General features: G+C 35.2%; 1 long non-coding RNA gene across 1 annotated transcript; it reads left to right on the forward strand.

The window, feature by feature from the left end:
* Positions 1–1992: 1992 nt before the first annotated feature.
* Positions 1993–4926, forward strand: LOC121027540 (uncharacterized). Its single transcript, XR_005788792.1, has 2 exons — positions 1993–2118; positions 3266–4926. It is a non-coding gene; the product is annotated as an uncharacterized LOC121027540 (long non-coding RNA).
* Positions 4927–5493: the final 567 nt, after the last annotated feature.

Genomic DNA, 5493 nt, shown 5'->3' on the forward strand with positions numbered 1-5493 from the left:
CACTATATACTGCCCCCTAGTGCAAACAATAGCACACTGAAGCTTTAGAGTAGATGTAAGGCAAAACCTGAGTTCAAGGATATTATCATCTTAGTAAATTACAGGTGTCATCTCTGCATCTATGTGCCATCTTCCTGAAACAGTGCCAAAGGCAGCCGTGGTACCATGGAAAAGAACAGAGTGAGAATTGAATGGTCTGGATTCAACTCAAGACATTTTTTTTTTTTAAATGTTTATTTATTTTTGAGACAGTGAGAGACAGAGCATGAACGGGGGAGGGCCAGAGAGAGACGGAGACACAGAATCTGAAACAGGCTCCAGGCTCTGAGCCGTCAGCCCAGAGCCCGACGCGGGGCTCGAACTCACGGACCGTGAGATCATGACCTGAGTTGAAGTCGGCCGCTTAACCGACTGAGCCACCCAGGCGCCCCTCAAGACATTTTGATTAGGTAGATGTTCGGCATTGGGGTGAACATCTAACCTCTCAATTTCTTCTTCTACAGAAATGTCTCCTGATGCTTCAATTCCTCCTTGTATCTCTTTGTAGTCATTCATTTGTTAATTCAATAAATATATCCTAAGCAATTATTACACATCAACAAACAAAGTGAGATGTTGGGATTTGAAAATGGAAAAGACAGCCTCTGCCTCTCAGAACTCCCAGTCCCAATTTCAACACTTAGATTACATTTCTTGTTGTTTCTGTTATATGTTGGTAATCCTGGTTGACATTAAGGTGGAATCAGATTTTTTCTTACTATTTCCTATTTAATATGTATAGCAATAAAGAACACTGATTTTGGAAAAGACAGATCTGAGTTTGAATCTTGTATTTCTACTTTTTAAATTGAAGTGTAGTTGATACACAATGTATATTAGTTTCAAATGTACAACATAGTGATTCACAACTGTATATATTGTGCAGCGCTCACCACTGTTAAGTGTAGTTAACATATATCACCATAAAAAGTTATTACAAGGTTACTGACCATATTCCCTGTGGTGTACTTTCCAACCCCATGTCTTATTTATCTTATAACTGGAAGTTTGTACCTCTTAATCGCCTTTACCTATTTTCACCCATTCCCCACAACCCCATCCTCTCTGAACCTGTTTTTTCTCTGTATTTGTGAGTCTGTTTCTGGTTTGTTTTGTTTTTTAGACATACGTAAGTGGAACCATACAGTATTTGTCTTTTTTCTGTCAGATTTATTTTACTTAGCATACATAATCCCCACATATTTTTTATGTAACATTGAGCAGGTTACCTAAGTTCTCTACACTTAAATTTTCTCATTTGTAAAATGGGGATAATAATACTTCTCTCATATTGTCGTTTTGAGGATTAAATGAGATAAGGTGTACAAAGCAAACATTTCACTGCCTGTCAAATCAAAAAGCTTAATGAATCTAATATTATTATTAATGACTTGGCACATTTTCTCAAACACAATAAATACTCAAATGGTTAATAAATTATTGAAATATGATATAATGAAAACATTTTATCAACTTCTGGGTTATAAAATGTAACATATTTTCTGCAAAATATGTATGTGCACTTAATCGCTCTGTTACCACTTCTTTTCTAAAGGATAAAATTGGAAAACTGTTTGGAATGCTGCTAAATTTTAATTTTCTGGTGATTAAAAAAGAGACTGTCAATATTTGTTCCACAAGTCAGGAGAGGTAACTAAATATGAATAGCTGATGCATTGAGAGCTCATTTGTATGCAAAATAAATTCAAGGTTATCTGATTGACTGTTTTACTTGAATCAGCTTCTTAGTTAAAAATTAGTCTGTCTCATAATTTTGACAGATTAAAGTAAACAATAACAATAAAAAACAAAATTGAACAAATTGTTTGGAATAGCTATTGCTGTTTACCTCATTTACTTTGACTATCTCTGAAAGTCTAAGCTATATCTGTCAAGAAGCCAGCCTAAACAATACCTATTCCAGAAGCCATTTATAACCACTGACCTCAAAATAAGCACCAATCTGTTTTTCTTTTATTCCTGTTTCCATGGACCACATTGCAGTAATTATTTGAGTATGAGTCTTAGATCTTTTGTTCGACCCCAGAGTTCCTGCAGGAAAACAAATCTGTATTACAGGTATCTTTGCTTCTCATGTCATTTAATAAGTGCTTTACATAGAAGATACATCCTTTGCATGAATGAATCAATGAAAACAAGTCAATGGATGAATAAATGAATGAATAGCTGCCTTTCTAAATCATTACTTCATTTAGGAACACTCAGTATAAACATTACCAACAGTTTGAATATGTGATATTTCCAAATTTTTGCAAATTTAATTTCTAATTAAAAAATTGTTTAATGTATTATAGTGAGACAATCTCACTTTACCTTACACACTACCATTTACTTATTCATTCAAAATTTATATTGAGTGCCAACTATGTATGTACCAGGTATTGTACTACGTAGTGGAGATTCATTCTTCACCCTCCAACAGAATGTTCTCTCTAAAGCAGAAAGACTCCTGTGCTTCACCATTATCTCTTGGATAAAGTTGACATTTTTAACATGGCCCACATTTACCTGCCTACCTCTCTCACTTTATAATTTGCTGTGTGGATCCTTTGCCCCCACAAGGGTAGTCTGCAGCCACTTAGAATTTGAAATTTTTCATCATCATATAAACTCTCATAATCTATATTTGGGAGATGGTATTTCCTTTGTCCAGATCATCATTATCCATACACATTTTTATTCAGTATTTAAAACTCTATCAAAGTCACCACTCTGCAATCTCTCTGGGTATACAGAGTCATCTTGACCTCACTTTGTGAAATTTCTCTTTTCAGTAAGTTCTTTGCGTCCTGTATTTGTTTCTGTCATCACATTTAATGCAATCTATCAAAAGCATTGATTTACTAGTACCTCTTTTCTATTGGATTATAATTTCCCTGTGTGTCTCGTTTATCTATGTACCTAGTACCAGGAAAATAGAAGGTACTCAATAAATTTGTATCAAGGCAAAAAAAAAATCAAGGAACACTTTAAAACTAGCTATTTATCATAAGCATCCAATTCTCCATTCTAACGATTATATTATCTAAAATATGTTAATTATAACACCTATATTTATATTGCATTTTATAATTTCCCAAATGCACATGAGGTAATTTAAGCTGAAAATGTATATTAAAAGCAAGTTGTATATGCATAACTTTTATTTATTTCAAGGTGAGGGACTTATAAGATGAATTGTGATTTGTAATTTTCCTCTTTCCAGGGCCCTAATGGATCCATATTCCCAGCCCCTTGAGGTTGAGCAATGCAGCGTGAAGGGAAGCTGAGCGCACCACTTCCAGATGGAAGCCCTTAGGAGATGGTGCTGACTCCCCTCAGCACGAAGCAATACCTTGCACTCCTAAGTAAAGACAACACAGAACAGCACTCACCACTGACATGTTGCAGGAGCAAGGAAGACAAACAAGCAAACAAAATCCAAACTTTATGTTGTTGAAAGCCTCTGAGATTTTTAAGGATTTTTGTTACTGCAACACATTCTACTCTATCTTAAATAATAACCAGAGTCTATTTATATGTGAGAATCAAATGATGCCATTTTTTTACATAACTTACTCTCATTCCTACTTATTATTTAATCCACAGAAAGATCAAAGATGTGAACAGTAATATACTGTGATGATCCTGCTGGCTCTGCCTGTATCTTCAGCAGGAATGTCTAGGGAAAGGAATTTAGTCCATCAGCATTAAACTGTGAATTTGGGTGAGAAAAAAAAAAAAAGAATAGCTGAGACAGAGTGAAGAAAAACATGAGAAATGCATTCAGTTTGGAAGAGGATTCTATCTGAAAAGAGTTAGTGCCTAAGGCCCGACAGACTCATGTTGCTGTTACTTTATTTTTTTCAGAAGATAGGAAGAAGCAGAAATGACTACATCATATGCAGTCCAATAAATCTGATCATTTTTGGAGCAGAGGACTTATTAGTTATTGAGTCCCAACTGCACACTTTAGTTAGTGCTGTGGAGATCTAAAAGGGAGGCCTGGGCAGGAATTCCTTCTCTCCATGTTCTTCCCTCTCAGGTTGGTCTTGAGGTCACTGATTTCAGATACCATTAGGCAGGTTCAATGTGTATTCAAATTTGTTTCCCCCATGTTTTCATGTAGATGGTGTAAAAAATAATTTCTTAAAGATATTAATTAGCTCAAGTGGATTCAAACTATGCACTATAGGTGTTCTCAGGAGAAAGAAAAAGGAAGGTAAATTGAGTAGTTACTTATATGTGTGTGTGTATACATTATATACTGAAGGCACACCCAACAGATGCACATAATTACAATAGTCCCATTATAAAAATATTCACCTTGTCTTCATATTAAAGAGAATGAAAAAGAAAAGTATCAGTGGCATTTCCAAGTTTTCATATCAAGTCCCTAGTTTTGGAAAATTTGAAATCAAAGATTTAATAACTGGTCAAATTCTCACAGTGATTAAAAATATCATATACCTTACTTTTAATTTAATGAACTAGCTCATATCAACTCTTATATTCTATGCTTTATTTCTATTTATGATACTAAAACTGAGACTTTATGATATATGTTCCTTGCTCTTTATAAAATTCAATATATCCAAATATGTTTTTCGCATATAACTAAAACATTTATTACAAACATCCTTTAAATAGTAAGCCCTCGATGAATTTAAATGCTGATGGTCCATCAACTGATTCACAGAGAATCTTGAAGGGCAAAAACTGATGAAGGTGTTATATGGAGCAGTGCCAATTGCAAATCAATCAGAAATGCAAATAAAATAGCTCTCCTACTGCAAGTCAATGTAATTAGGTTTACCCTTATTTGATTTGCACAAAACTTTTCAGAAATTTGCGTACTGAATAAATGACACGTATGCATAAAATTAATCGAAAAGTCTAGTGTTTGTATGCTCTGCCTCCAGGCTGCAAATTTCTCAAATTAATTTCTAAATTTGCCAAGACATGTTTTCAGTCAATGAGAATAACCATTCTTACACAAAATTGCACGAACATGTTAAACTATTTATGCATTTCCAATTTCGGAAAACTCCTCAGCCTCACCCCATCATCTAGCTTCCAACTTGAAACTTCTCATCTATCCTTCCTATTTTTTTCCTGTACTTCAGTCCTATCTTTCTGACTCCAAACAGAACACATTTACTAATTCTCAATCTTCAAATAGCATGTATTCTTTCAAAGTCTTTTTATGGAATACTAATCTTGTAGGCACTGGGCTAGGTGTGGGAAAGACAGCACTAACCAAATAATACTTTACTAATATCATTTAGGTTCCAATCTAAAACCAACTCTAGGGGCGCCTGGGTGGCTCAGTCGGTTGGGCGTCTGACTTCGGCTCAGGTCATGATCTCGCGGTCCGTGAGTTCGAGCCCCGCGTCAGGCTCTGTGCTGACAGCTCAGAGCCTGGAGCCTGCTTTGGATTCTGTGTCTCCCTCT

Source organism: Herpailurus yagouaroundi, unplaced genomic scaffold, assembly GCF_014898765.1.
Source record: "Herpailurus yagouaroundi ecotype Mexico unplaced genomic scaffold, PumYag 77, whole genome shotgun sequence".
NCBI classification, from domain to species: domain Eukaryota; kingdom Metazoa; phylum Chordata; class Mammalia; order Carnivora; family Felidae; genus Herpailurus; species Herpailurus yagouaroundi.